The sequence below is a fragment of the Amblyraja radiata genome, chromosome 17 (assembly GCF_010909765.2).
Source record: "Amblyraja radiata isolate CabotCenter1 chromosome 17, sAmbRad1.1.pri, whole genome shotgun sequence".
NCBI lineage: Eukaryota > Metazoa > Chordata > Chondrichthyes > Rajiformes > Rajidae > Amblyraja > Amblyraja radiata.
Genome location: NC_045972.1, coordinates 9,250,713 through 9,266,088, shown reverse-complemented (window position 1 = coordinate 9,266,088; position 15,376 = coordinate 9,250,713).

The following is a 15,376-nucleotide window of genomic DNA, read 5'->3' as shown; positions in this document are numbered from 1 at the left end:
TATCTTGTTTTTTGTTGCATTGTTATTTGTGTCACTGTCTTGCAAAATTTATGTCTAATATGTATAATTTATCTAAGATTTATGTTTTTGTATGTTGCTCGAGTATATATGTCTGAATATGCTGGAAGCAAGATTTTCATTGTACCTGAACCTCACTGTACTTGTGCAAATGACAATAAACTCAACTTGACTTAACTCGACTTGACTTGACTTGATGTACAAACCCAAAGATCCTAGAAGATGGCAGTACAAATTCATAACATGGTTAAGTCAGCATTGTGACTTTCATTTGTCGGTGAATTGAATACAAGAGCATGGAGTCAATGCTCTATTTTATAAAACATTGGTCAGACCTCAGTTGGAATACTGCATTCATTTCTGGTCACCACTGGAACAATGGGATAGCACTGGATAGGGTGTAGAAGAGATTCACTAGGTATGGAAGAGTTACGAAGAGAGACCAGAGGATATGTCTGTTTTCCCTGGAGTGGAGGAAGTTAAAATGGGACATGACTGAGATATATACAATTATAAGGGGTATAGATAACATATATTGCAGGAAATATTTTCCCATATCAGAGAAAGATAAAACTGGAGGGAATAGATTTGAGGTAAGGGGTAAGAAATTTAGTGGGGATCTGAGAGGCACCTTTTTAACCCAGAGAGTGGTGAGTCCTTGGTATACAGTGCCTGCAAGAGTAGTGTCAACTACATTTAAGAGGCATCCACCTGTTGTTTGAATTGCCAAGAAGGCTATGGCCCAAGAGCTGAAAAATGGGATTAATATGGATGGGTGCCCACTGGTCAGCATGAATGTGGTGGGTTCGAATGGCCTGTTTCCATGCTATATCTCTCGGGAAAAAACTCTTAAAAACTCTGGAAAATAGAGCCCTGGTCTACTTAACTCAAGAGGAACTTTCAAATTTACACCATTTGCATTGAGGAAAAGAGCATTGTTGGTGTTCAGTGATAGTAGTGAAAGTAATTAAGAAGGTACTGCAGCCTTAATTAGTCACGTCATTGACTAAAAGAACAGAGGCTAGGGTCCCATTTTATAAAACATTGGTCAGACTTCAGTTGAAGTACTGCATGTAGTTCTAGTCACCACACTGTTGGAAAGATGTTGTAGTACATGTAGGGAAATCTGATCAGGACCCTTTTCACCCAGAAATCGTAGAATCATCCAGAAATAGAATGTGGCGGACGGAAGAAAAGAATAATGCCGGTGAATGGGCAGCTTAGCTACTGTGCTCTCAGAGGTGCCCTGCGGGCGATGCCTATCGGAGGGGAGGGACGGCAAATTCACAGGCCAATGTCGAGGAGGCGCAGAGTGATTGAGTCAGTGGACTGGGCTGCTGGGGGCCCTGAAGCAGCCTGGGGTTCAATTAGATTGGGCACTGCTCTAAGTGGCTGAACGCACGGAAAATATATGGCCTGAAGTAGCGGAACAGCAATGGAGGACATCGACACATCGGCTGGCCAAGACGACCCCAGCAACTCTGGTCATGTTTACTGTGTTGCCCTGTATGGTCAGCTTTTGATTCACTTTCCTGTGAAGTTGGAACATTTTGCTGTGTTATACAGGCACTGTATAAATCCAGGTTGTTTGGATATTTAATAATGTATAATTAAAGGAATAATTCAATACAAATTTTGAATCAATTGCAAACAATACGCCGTAATGTTGTGTTACTTAAGTCAGTAATCCTCAAGGTGGGACGGAGAAGCTACATTTCACACAAACTGTTAAAACAATATCTAGGTCAAAGTTCCATGCTAAATACCACAACTCCACCCTCCTACTCCACCCCTCCATTGACATTCATAGAACTGAATGTTCAAGGTAAATACAATCTGTGGGTAGTATTTCAAAATTTGTTTAACCCTAGCGACTAAAAATAAATATTTCCTCTATTGATATGTGACAAAGCTGAAAATCGCCTGGCTTAAAATTTAATTCTGTATTCTTTCTGAATGTGGATAGATTCTGTGACATTGGTTGCTATTTGATTTCTGATTTCAGATCCTACACATTGTGTAAATATGAGACCTATCTGTGAGGAAACTTCCATATGAGAAGATTCAAAAAGAAGTCTCCAACAAAGATGCAAAACCCAGAAAAACTCAGACAGCACAGAAACAAGCCCTTTGGCAAACTCATGCATGTTGACCAAGATGCCCCATTTAAGTTAGTCCTGTTTACCTATGATTGACCGGTATCCTTTTATGTTCTATCCTATCCACGTACCTGTCCAAATTGCCTTTAAATGTTGTTATTGTACCTGCCTCAACTACTTCCTCTTGCTGTTCATTCCATATAGTCAACACCCTCTGTGTGAGAAAGATGTCCCTCAGGTGCCTATTAAATCTTTCCCAGTCTTAAATTAAACCTATGCCTTCTAGTTCTTGATTCCCCTCCCCTCGTAAATTAATACTCTGTGCATTCACCCTATCTATTCCCCTCATACACCTCTACAAGAACACCTCTCAGTTTCTGCGGTCTGAGGAATAAAGTCCAAGCTTACCCAAACTCTCCCTATAGCTCAGGCCCTCAAATCCTGGTAACATCCTGCTTTCGCTATCTTTTCTAGCATAATGACATCTTTCCTATAGCAGGGTGTGCAAAACTGAACACAACACTTCAAGTGCGGCCTTACCGAAGCGTTGTACAACTCTAACATAACATCCCAACATCTACACAATTCCCTGACTGATGAAGGTCAATGTGCCAAAAGCTTTCTTCACTATCCTATCTAACTGTGACACTCCTTTCAGGAATCTATGTTGTCCAAGATCCCTCAGCTCGCCAACACTGCTCAGGGCACTGAAGACTGTCCCGGTTTGATTTCCCAAAATGTAACACTTCACAGTTAGTTATCTACTTTCAATTTAAATTACCCAACTGCAATCGTGGGGTTTGAAGCCTTGCTTCTGGACTAATGATTCAAACCTCTGGCTCATAATCCATCCAGTACTCAATCTCTGCCCGATCACACTCACTCTGATAGAAAGAATAAAGAGAGCAATGAGAACATAATTTTAGAAGTATGTAGAGACCTGGAAACCTATGTATAGTATTATCTGGATGGCATGTTAAACAAAGCTTTTCACTGTACCTTGGTACACATGTCAATAATAAATCTAAACCCAAGTCTAATCTTATTCAGGATCCTTATCATGTAGATAGATGTTCAGTATAAAATAATGGTAATTACATTGCACAATTTTAAACATGAGACTGGCAATGACCAAGCACCATATTTTATTTATTTTTGTGCAGTATGTTGTCTAGTTTCCATAAAGTCTGGACACAGTTCTTCAGGAAAATGGAGAAAATATCACCAAAGGCACAGAGCATGTGGAAAATAACAGCCTTAGAAATGAGGGAGTTTGATATCACAAGGAGACTGGAGTTGTCTCCGTCTGGTAGGAAATCTACCGAGAAAGTTGAATTTGGACGAAAACAATCGAGTTGGTGAGGGAGAACTGTGCCTTGTGGATATGATGGGTGGAAGAAGGTGAAGACATCGATGATGGTGAAACATAGATCAGTACAACGCAGCATCAGGCCCTCAAGAATTCAATTGTCCTATCTGGGACACATGACAATAAACTCTCTTGAATCTCAAGTCCACACGCCTGCGCTGCGGATGATTTCAAGCCAAACCAATCTCCTCTACCTGCACATGGTCCACATCCCTCCATTCCCTGCACGTCCACATACCCATCCAAAAGCCTCCCAGATGTTGTGTTCAGCAAAACACGAGCAGAAAGGGCCAGAAAGGGAATTCCCCTTCAGCATTGACCAACATTGACTCAGATTATCTTGCCGTTGTACTGCAGAACAGATTCAAAGGGGAAGTGAATCCCTTGAGCTCTTACTATTTCTTTTCATGCAAATAGGCTGAATTTGCTTTTCTTATTTGCACATTTTGAATACTGATGTTATTCTTTTATATTATGTAGAAATATATATTAAAACATTTTACCACATAAATACGATTTTTTTCACATCACTTTCAATTTCTTATTTAGCTGTTACCATTTTTGGAAACAAAATACTGAAAGTTCTGTTAAGGGAAACATTGCAACAAAATTGTGTCAAAGGCTAAAGAGAAAAAAAAGATGTATATATATATATATATATATATATATAGATATATATATATATACTAGACTAAGTGGGACCCGTTGGGTCCCATGTTCACACAGGAGGGCTGGTCCCCCGACGCAATATTCCACCTCTCCACCAATTCCAATATTGGTGGCCAGTTGGGGGGGGGGGGGGCTTTTTGGAGCGCTGGTATGGGTGTTGTTTGCTGCAGTGACTACTGGTCTCCAGAGGGCTAGTGTGAACATTGTGGGCCAAATGGATTCTTGGGGTGGCAGCTCAGTCCCTCAAGACTGATGTGCTGGCAGCTCACTCACGGCTGGTGGGCTGGCAGTTGACTCACGGCTATTCCTTGAAATTCCATTTCAAGCAGAGTGCTAGGCCACCAAATTCAAATCCATTTTCCTACCATTTCAAGCAGAGTGCTAGGCCACCAAATTCAAGTGCAGTTTATTACCACTGAGCAGGGTGCAAGGCCACAAAAGTCAAGTGCAGTTTCATACCAGTCAAGCAGGGTGCAAGGCCACCAAATTCAGGTTCAGTTTCCTACCACTTCAAGCAGGGTGCAAGGCCACCAAATTCAAGTGCAGTTTCATATCACTTCAAGCAGGGTGCAGGGCCACCAAATTCAAGTGCAATTTCATACCACTTCAAGAAGGGTGCAAGGCCACCAAATTCAAGTGCAGTTTCATACCATTTCAAGGATGGTGCAAGGCCACCAAATTCAAATGCAGTTTAATACCATTTCATGCAGGGTGCAATGACACCACATTCAAATGCATTTTCATACTATTTCAAGCAGGGTGAAACCACCATAAAACCACACAGTAGACATTCAGTGTGTTCAGTTGATTCACAGCTCAGAGAGTCGTGACCTCTCCATCCCCCATCATGCAGAGACTGAGCCACACCCACACTCCCGGGTTTTATAATCCCTCCCCCTCCCACCAGAAAAGGTGTGGCCTTCATGGCGTGATTGACAGGAGAGAGATTCTCAACATTTTTTAAACACTATTAACACTTTTGTTTTTCATTGATGGGAAGAATCCTCTGCACCTGATGAGAGGAGGGGAACTGAGTAAGATGGCCAAAAATCACAGCCGTAAGTGGTAGCATTTTATCTAAAATCAATATAGTGCAAACAGGAAGTTGTCAAGTTTAGACAAACAACCATTTGCAGGCAGTGCCTTTTCACTTCAACCCAAACCCCCCAAACAACCATTTGCAGGCAGTGCCTTTTCAACCCAAGTCCCCCAAACAACCATTTGCAGGTAGTGCCTTTTCACTTCAACCCAAACCCCCCAAACAACCATTTGCAGGCAATGCCTTTTTACTTCAACCCAAACCCCCCAAACAACCATTTGCAGGCAGTGCCTTTTCACTTCAACCCAAACCCCCCAAACAACTATTCTCAGGCAGTGCCTTTTTACTTCAACACAAACCCCCCAAACAACCATTTGCAGGCAATGCCTTTTTATTTCAAACCAACCATATTTTCATTTTCAAACCACTAAGGGCACTCACAGTTGAGTAGACATGTGTTCAGTGTTATTCAGAGCTCAGAGAGATGGCTTCCTCCATCTTGCAGAGACTGAGTGAAGCATACCACTTCCTGGTTTTATAGTCCCTCCCCCTCCCTCCAGCAGGGGCAGCAGAGAGAATGGCAATTTAAAAAAAAACATTAATATCTCTCTGATTTTTCATCAATGGGAAAAATCCTCTGGTCCCGGAAGGCGGAGGGGGGCTCTGAGCGAGGTGGCCAAAAATGACAGCCGTAGGTGGCGGCGTTCTCTCGGAAATCGCAGCACAGTGGGCCAAAAGCGGTCAAGATCAGACTTTTAGTAATATAGATAAAGTACCGTTTGCATCCTTGGGTGGTATAGTGGCACAGCGGTAGAGTTTTAGCCTTTGCAGCCAGACACCTGGGTTCAGTCCCGACTATGTGTGCTGTCTGTACGGAGTTTGTACATTCTCCCCATGACCGCGCTGGTTTTCTCCGAGATCCTTGGTTTCCACCCACACTCTAAATAAGTACATTAATTGGCTTTCTATTGTAGGTTAATTGGCTAAGTTTCTATAAATGTAAATTGTCTCTGGTGTGTGTACTCCGTGGGCCAAAGGGCCTGTTTCCGCACTATATATTTAAACTAAACTAAATCTTGGGTTATCCAAAGTATAATCATTGTTGTAATGTAAGAAATATGAAAGCAACCAAGTTCCCACAGCTCAGTAAAATCCCAACATAGGGCAATGTGATACAGGTTTTAATATGCCTATATTCTGAACCACCGATATAGTTGGTGTTGCATTAATTTAACAAAAGTTTCCTGTATAGTTCCCATTTGAGCAAATGTCTTAAGTAATATAAGCAGACCAAGGACCAGGGCAGCACCAATAATTAATGACAGTGTTGAATTTTTAATGCCACAATGTTAAATGTTTTATAACATTACAAAATGACAATACAGAAGTAAATTACTCACAGCCATTTTCATTTGGGAAAAGAGACTTCCTGGTTTAATTAATAGTATTTGTGCGAGAAGCTGTGTAGCTGAATTTCAATTGCAGCATATGAGTCGTTTAATGAAAGAGCAAAGATGATTATAGCATAAAGTTTTACAGAAACACAAACATTTCTGCAATGCCAGTTTCCATTGAGCGTGAGACTCACGCATTTGATGAAATTCTCAAGCTGTCACGCTGATGACAGAAGTTCTCACACTCAAAATTAAAAAAATATATAAATATAAATAAATAAATAAATAAAGTCACACTCCTCCACACTCACCAATGAGAATAGTTTTCTGTTGGCGGGTTTCCCGTAAAGAACAAGCAATTTAATTGGCTTATGCCCATCGCACACTATTTAAAATGACAATGTAGACAAAAATGCTGGAGAAACTCAGCGGGTGAGGCAGCATCTATGTCTGAGTTTGACCCTTCTTCGGACTCAAGCATTTCTCCAGCATTTTTCTCTACCACTCTATAGATGCTGCCTCACCCGCTTTCACATTCCCGTGCAGATGGTGTGCTAGGTGAGACACGGCGGTGGTCCCATCCCTCGACTCCGCCCAAGGACCCCGACAGTCTTTTCAGGTGTGGCAGAGAATCACTTGCGCCTCCTCCAGCTTCATCTACTGTATGCGCTGTTCCAGGTGTGGACTATCAGCGAGACCAATTGCAGCCTCGGCGATCATTTCGCTGAACACCTCCACTCAGTCAGCCTAAACCTACCTGATCTCCCTGTTGCTAAACACTTTAACTCCCCCTTCAATTCCCATACTGATCATTCTGTCCTGGGCCTACTCCACTGTTAGTGAGGTCCAGAGCAAATTGGAGGAACAGCACCTCATATTACACTTGGGCAGCTTACACCCCAGCGGTATGAATGAATATTTTCTCGAACTTTAAGTAACCCTTGCTTTCCCCTCTCACCATCCCTCTTCCTTCCTAGTTCTCTGCCCAGTCTGACTGTATCCCGATTACATTTTATCTCTGTATGCTTCGTTGTCACCTTCTCCTAGCTAAAAATAATCTTAATTTTCCTTGATCTATATCCTCTTTGATGTCTCATTTTTACACCCTACACTTTCTTATCTCTGTGTCTCCATCTCCCTGACACTCAGTCTGAAGAAGGATCTCGACTCGAAACGCCACCCATTCCTTCTATCCAGAGATGCTGCCTGTCCCACTGAGTTAATCCAGCATTTTATGTCTATCTTCGGTGTAAACCAGCATCTGCAGTTCCTTCCTATACTCTGCCCTCGTCAATCTTTTTGTTTACTTCAAAAAACTAATTGTTCATGAGACATGATCTCCCATGTACAAAAGCCTGCTGACTATCCCTAGTCAGCCCCTGTCTATCAAAATGTATATTTCATTCCTCAATATTCTCTCTAGTAATGTTCCGACGACAGGTGTTAGACTCACTGGCCTATAGTTCCTTGTTTTTTTCTTGCAGACATCTTAAATACTGGCACAACATGTGCCACCCTCCAGTCTTCCGCCCCCCCCACCCGTATTTAATGATGACTCATAAACCGCATCCAGAGCACCTGCAATTATTTTGTCCTAGGTTGTTTCCCCTGCTGCCGCAGGAGATGTAACAGCTGTCCTTATATCTCCTCCCTTGATTCCACCCAGGGACCATAGCAATCCTTCCAGGTGCGGCAGCTGGGGAAAGTACCTAGGGAGTGGGTGGTTTTGGTGAGAATAGATGAGTGAACCAAGGAGTTGCGGAGGGAGCGGTCTCTGCAGAAGGTGAAAAGGGGTGGAGATGGGAAGATCGATGTAATTAGAGGTGGGATCATGTTGGTGGTGACGGAAATGTCAGCAAGTGGGCTGAGGGATGGTTAATGGAGTTTAATACAGATAAGTGCAAGGTGTTGCATTTTGCTCAAACCAGTGCAGGACATACGCAGTAAATGGCAGGGCTCTGTGGTATGTTGTAGAGCAGATGGATCTAGGAATGCAGCTATACAGCTCCTTGAAAATAGCATCACAAGTAGGTAGGGTGGTCAAGAAGGCTTTCGGCACACTGACCTTCATAAGTCAGAGTATTGAGTATGGAAGTCGGGAGGCCATGTTAGAGTTGTACAAGACATTGGTGAGGCCACATTTACGGTATTGTGTTCAGTTTTAGGAAAGATGTTTAGGACATCTGTCATAGGAAAGACGTTGTTAAGATGGAAAGGACGCAAAAAAGATGTACGAGAATGTTGCCAGGACTTGTGGGCTTGAGCTATAGAGAGAGGTTGAGCAGGCTGGGACTTTATTCCTTGGAGCACAGAAGGATGAGGGGTGATCTTATAGAGGTGCACAAGATCATGAGAGGAATAGGTAGAGTAAATGCACATGGCCTTTTCGAGAACCAGAAGACATGGGTTTAAGGTGAGCGGGAAAAGATTTAATAGGATCCCGAGGGGCAACATTTTTATACAAAGGGTGACCTGTATATGGAACGAGCTACTGGAAGATGTAGCTGAGGTAGGTACTATCACATTTAAAAAACATTTGGACAGGTACATGGATAGGATAGGTTTACGAGGAGATGGGCCAAAGGCAGACAGGTGGGACTAGTGCAGATGAGGCATGATGGTCGGCATGGGCAAATTGGGCCGAAGGGCCTGTTCTCATGCTGTATGACTCCATGACTGTATGGTGCCAAGACAATATTACCTGTCCCTCAATGTCAGCAAGACAAAGGAGATTGTGATTGACATCAGGAAGTGAAGCAGTATACATACCCCAGCCTACATTGATGATGCTGATGTCGAAATGGTCAAAGGTTTCAAGTTCCTAGAAATAAATATCACCAGCAACTTGTCCTGGACCAAATACAACAAAGCTATAGCTACGAAAGCACACCAACGCGTGCACTTCATTAAAAGGCTGAAGAAGTTTGGCATGCCCCCAACAACTCTCATCAAGTTCTACAGATGTGCCGTTTAAAACATCTATTGGAATGCATCACACTCTGGTTTGGGAATAGCTCCATCCAAGACCACAACAAACTGCAGAGAGTTGTAGACATAGCCCAGACCATCATACAAACTAGCCTCCCTTCCATTGACAATCTAAGTTTCACACTGCCTCGGCAAGGCCACCAGCATAATCAAGGACGAGTCTCACCCCGATCACGCCCTCTTCTCCCCTCTCCTACCAGGCAAGAGGTACAGAAGTTTGAAAGTGCATATCTCCATATTCAGGAACAGATTGTTCCAAGCTCATATTAGGCAACTTAACGGTCCTCTCATCGGCTAGTGTGTGGTCCTGACCTATCATCTACCTCATTGCAGACCCTCGGACTATCTTTAATTTGATTTTATTGGACTTCAATGTTATATTTTGCACTGAATGTTGTACCCTTTGCCCTTTATCTGTGCACTGTGCACAGCTTGAGTGTATGTATGTATGTATACAAGTGCTTGATTCTATAGTCTTTTCTCTGACTGGATAGCACGCAAAAGCTTTTCACTGTACTTTGGTGCATATGACAATTATACACTAAATTAAACTAAAACTAATCCTCCATTTACCTAGATGAATATAGCATCAACAACTCTCAATAGGTTCAACATCACATTTGCTTGATTGGCTTCTTAATAATGACCCTAAACATCATTCACTTCACCCCCAGGGACACAGGCTTCTATATGTACAATTTACAAAATACACTGCTACTTGAATACTCGGGTTCTTGAACAGCACCTCCCAAACCCAATGAGGACCAGGGCAGAAGATCCTTGGTAACACCACCACATTCAGGTACACCCCCAGGTTGAACACCATTCTGACTTGGACATCTATTGCCCTCCTGCTTCCTAAACTCGTGTCAAGTGAATTGATCTGTATCAAGAATTGATAAGGATCCCACTGTTTTGTATTCAGTGGGATACACGTCTGAAATATATTTTCTACAGCTTTGCTGTTGGTGTAATGAAATTTATTCTGAATTAGGTTACATTTTAATTAGATTTGACGATATGGTCATGTCCTTTGCAATGTAGCTTTTAAAACTTGCAGACATGAATTAACACATCTATTTTATTACTAAAATATTAATGGTACGTGATATTTCATTTACACAAAATACTATAATAAAGTAATCTACGCATTATAAATAAGGAACAAATATCAGAGCTTTAATAGGTTTAGATTAATCTAATATATAATGATTTTCACAATGAAATTGAACATGAACTTGAAAAATCCTTAAAATGCTACGTTACAGTGAAGAAGTAGGGATAGGTATTTACCAGTGAGATTCTTTTAATAGTACAAGAATACAGAACCAAATAGCCTCTTTTTGTGCTACTTAATTCATAATTCTGACAGTTATGTCTACATCACTGCAGCTGGGAATGCTTCATGTTCTTCATGATAAAAATGTGGTGTGTAACTTCCCAGAAAATTATTTAATGAAACTTTGAACTCAATCTTGTAATTGGACATGGCATAATTCAACAGTCAGAATATGTTCTTATACTTTATTTGATAGGTCACATGCAAATGTTAAATTGAAAATTGAATAGAAATTTAAAATAGTAAATGGTTGGAATTTCAGGGTAACACATTGAATTATAGAAAGAATGCACAGCATAATGTGTTTGTGCAGGCTCTTTGAAAAGCAATCACCAGCCTGTAGTTATTCTGCCCCTAAATTTGCAGATTGTCTTTACAAAGCACATACCTGATTGTTCTTGGAATGTTACTGTGAAGTGAACATTAACTCGGTGAATATTTTGGCTCGGTTGATGATAGAACTGAAATCTTTGGAAAAGTAAGACCATCGAGGATATGGGATACAAGATTTAAACCATTGCTTTTCACATTTCAGATCGGTACTTTGGCTTTGTGGTTCAACCACCTCAGATGGGGTTGGATTTCAATTTCAATAAATCTACTGCTCAATTGGAGCAATATGGCCATGAATTTTGTAAGTTAACTTGGACACGTACTTTTTTGAGAACTTACTAGTGGAAGCAAAGTGAGAGGATTGTGGCAATTGAAGATGCTGAACCCTTTAATGGCGAAATATGCTAACACAGTCAGTTCTTATGGTATGTACTTACTTGTTTCAATGATAGGATTTGCTCATAGTGCTTGTGCTGAAAGATTATAATATCAATATCTTTCTTTTTGTTTGATTGATCAACACTTTAGAGCTCTGATCTTAGATCAATTTGTGTTACATATGCTATGTTAGTTTGGACTTCTTATGAGAACCAAGATGAGGCAGCAGATGCCTATTACTGCTGCTACACAACGACAGGATCACCGGCGCACTGAATGTGCAAAACTTAAGCTTTTAAAATATTTTAGAACTTCATTTCCTCAGGAAAGTCAGCGTGCAACTTAGGGCAGTTGCAAACATATATGTAGGGGGTCAATAAGATATATGCCAACTCATATCACTAATTTGTAACCATATTTTCCTTTGGATGCTTTCCTGAGTCTTTTGTCAGATATTTGAGATGGCAGTTAACAAATGCATGATGGTCAGCCATGTGTTTAGCGATAGGTCTGCCAATCAGGTTAACACCAGCTGAAATCAAACCAGTCAGAATGCTTGAGTGAAAGGCATAAACTACAGATGCCTGAAATCTAACATAAAGATAGAAAACACTGAAAATTCTCAACAGGTCAGGCAACATCCACTGAGAGTGAAAAAGTGTTAACATTTCTTATGCATTCTGATATGTCAACAAGCTCAATCGATAACTGTTTTTCTCACCCCAGCGGGCTGATCCTCCTGAGTATTTCCTGCATTTTTTTTATTTCAGAAAGTGTGAGCGATTGTTTTATGGCTCTGGCTGGCTTTCCACAGCTGCAGGGCTCCATAAGTTATACATAGGTCAATACACCTAAAAAAAAATAAGGAGTGTTCGTCAATTGCAAGAGCTTCACTTTAGCAAAATGCGACCACTGTGTGCAACTACAAAAAGTTTAGGCAGGTGTGTGCAGACTTTCTGGGCTTCTGTTGCAGTGTGCAAATTCATCATTCCTTGCAGAAGACTTATGGATGACTACAGGGAGGCTGCAGATGTGCCTCTCAAAGTCCAGAATGTGGTTTTAAAGTAGTAAAGAGTTGACGCAGGAAAGAGCAGAAACTAGACACAAAATCAAATGCTGGAGTAATAATAATAATAATACATTTTATTTATGGGCGCCTTTCAAGAGTCTCAAGGACACCCCAGTAGCATCATTTGAATTCCTTGCCTTCAAAGCCCTTTCCTCCATGACAGTCATCCTCATTTACCGGCCACATCTTCACTGACCTCCTTACCCCTCCTCCACACTGCTTCCTCTCCCAGTTTGACCTGGTCACCCCTATTGAAATCTCCAAACTCATCAGCTCTTCCAAACCCACTACCTGCTCCCTCGACCCTCTCCCCACTCCCCTGTTGAAGTCCTGCCTGCCCGTTCTCTGCCCCTACCTCACTAATCTCTTCAACTCCTCATTGTCCCAAGGAATTGTCCCCTCCGCTTTCAAAACTGCTGCCGTTACACCAATCTTAAAGAAACCTGGTCTTGATCCCTCCTCTCTCATTAACTACCGCCCAATCTCAAACCTCCCCTTTCTTTCAAAAACCCTGGAGCGTATCGTTGCGTCGCAACTTCATTCCCACCTCCTTGCGTATAACCTACTTGAACCCCTCCAATCTGGCTTTCGCCCCCTCCATAGCACAGAAACTGCTCTCCTCAAAGTCCTCAACGACCTCCTCACCTCTGCTGACACTGGTTCCCTCAACATCCTCATCCTCCTCGACCTGAGCGCAGCCTTCGATACAGTGAACCATAACATCCTGCTCACCACTCAAAGACCTCGGCATTGAAGGCTCTGCACTCAGCTGGCTCCGTTCCTACCTTTCCAACAGATCCCACTTCATCTCTCTCCACAACCACACCTCTGCTACAGCCGCAGTCACTCAAGGCGTTCCCCAAGGCTCCGTACTCGGCCCCCTCCTCTTCATCATCTACATCCTCCCCCTTGGTCAGATACTCCTCCACATGCTCAATTTTTGTAAGGTGTCCTTGAGACTCTTGAAAGGCGCCCATAAATAAAATTTATTATTATTATTATTACCTTACAAAAATTGAGCATGTAGAGGAAAAACATGTAAGGGGAATGAAATAAATAGTAGAGACATGACTAGTACACAAAGTAAAGAGAGAATTCAATACAAAACACAGTATGAGGCAATTAATGCACAGATGAAAAGGGACGGGGACGTGGGGCTAAGGATAGGCAGAGGTGAAGAGATGGGTCTTGAGGCGGGACTGGAAGATGGTGAGGGACACGGAATTGCGGATCAGTTGGGGGAGGGAGTTCCAGAGCCTGGGAGCTGCGCTGGAGAAGGCTCTGTCCCCAAAACTGCGGAGGTTGGACTTGTGGATGGAGAGGAGACCGGCTGATGTGGATCTGAGGGACCGTGAGGGTTGGTAGGGGAGAGGAGGTCAGTGAGATATGGGGGGGCCAGATGGTGGAGGGCTTTGTAGGTGAGGACCAGGATTTTGTAGGTGATCCGGTGGGAGATGGGAAGCCAGTGAAGTTTTTTGAGGACTGGAGTGATGTGATGCCAGGATTTGGCGTGGGTGATGAGTCGGGCGGCTGCGTTCTGGACCAGTTGGAGTCGGTTGATGTAGGTGGAGCTGATGCCAAGGAGAAGTGAGTTGCAATAGTCCAGTCGGGAGGAGATGAAGGCATGGATGAGTCTTTCAGCAGCGGGCGGTGTGAGAGAGGGTCTGAGTTTGGCGATGTTGCGGAGATGAAAGAAGGCGGTTTTAATGACATGGAGGATATGAGGCTCAAGGGAGAGGGTGGAATCAAAGATCACGCCAAGGTTGCGGGCCTGGGGAGATGGGGAGACAGTGGTGCCGTCGATGGTGAGAGTGGGGTTATTGATTTTGCTGAGTGTGGCTTTGGAGCCTATGAGGAGGAATTCTGTCTTATCGCTGTTGAGTTTGAGGAAATTTTGTTGCATCCAGGTTTTTATAGCTGACAAACGGGAGTTGATATGGGAGAGGGGGGGTTGTGGGGGGATTTGGTGCCAAGGTAAATCTGGGTGTCATCAGCGTAACAGTGGAAGTCCAGGTTGAAGTGGCGGAGTATCTGACCAAGGGGGAGGATGTAGATGATGAAGAGGAGGGGGCCGAGTACGGAGCCTTGGGGAACGCCTTGAGTGACTGCGGCTGTAGCAGAGGTGTGGTTGTGGAGAGAGATGAAGTGGGATCTGTTGGAAAGGTAGGAACGGAGCCAGCTGAGTGCAGAGCCTTCAATGCCGAGGTCTTTGAGTCTGGTGAGCAGGATGTTATGGTTCACTGTATCAAAGGCTGCGCTCAGGTCGAGGAGGATGAGGATGTTGAGGGAACCAGTGTCAGCAGCGGTGAGGAGGTCGTTGAGGACTTTGAGGAGAGCAGTTTCTGTGCTATGGAGGGTGTAAGTTATTGGGGCAAATCCTCCAAAATTATGGAAGAACTTGGATAAGGACATGGATATTTTAAAAAGACAGATTTGCTGGCTGCAACGGAAAAAAAACCCCCAATCCACAGCAAGAATCAATTTCAAGTTTCAAACCCGTCTGGCCTGTGGACTTGGACATCACACAACGGTGTGAACAGGAAAGGCTGAGACGGAGATAACAAGATTCTCTTGGATACACAAAGGAAGGAACCAAGCCTCAGCAGACGGTGGTAAACAGGCCAGTAGAAGCACAATCACCATCGGGGATGATAACGATCAGGCTGAGGGATCATGACATT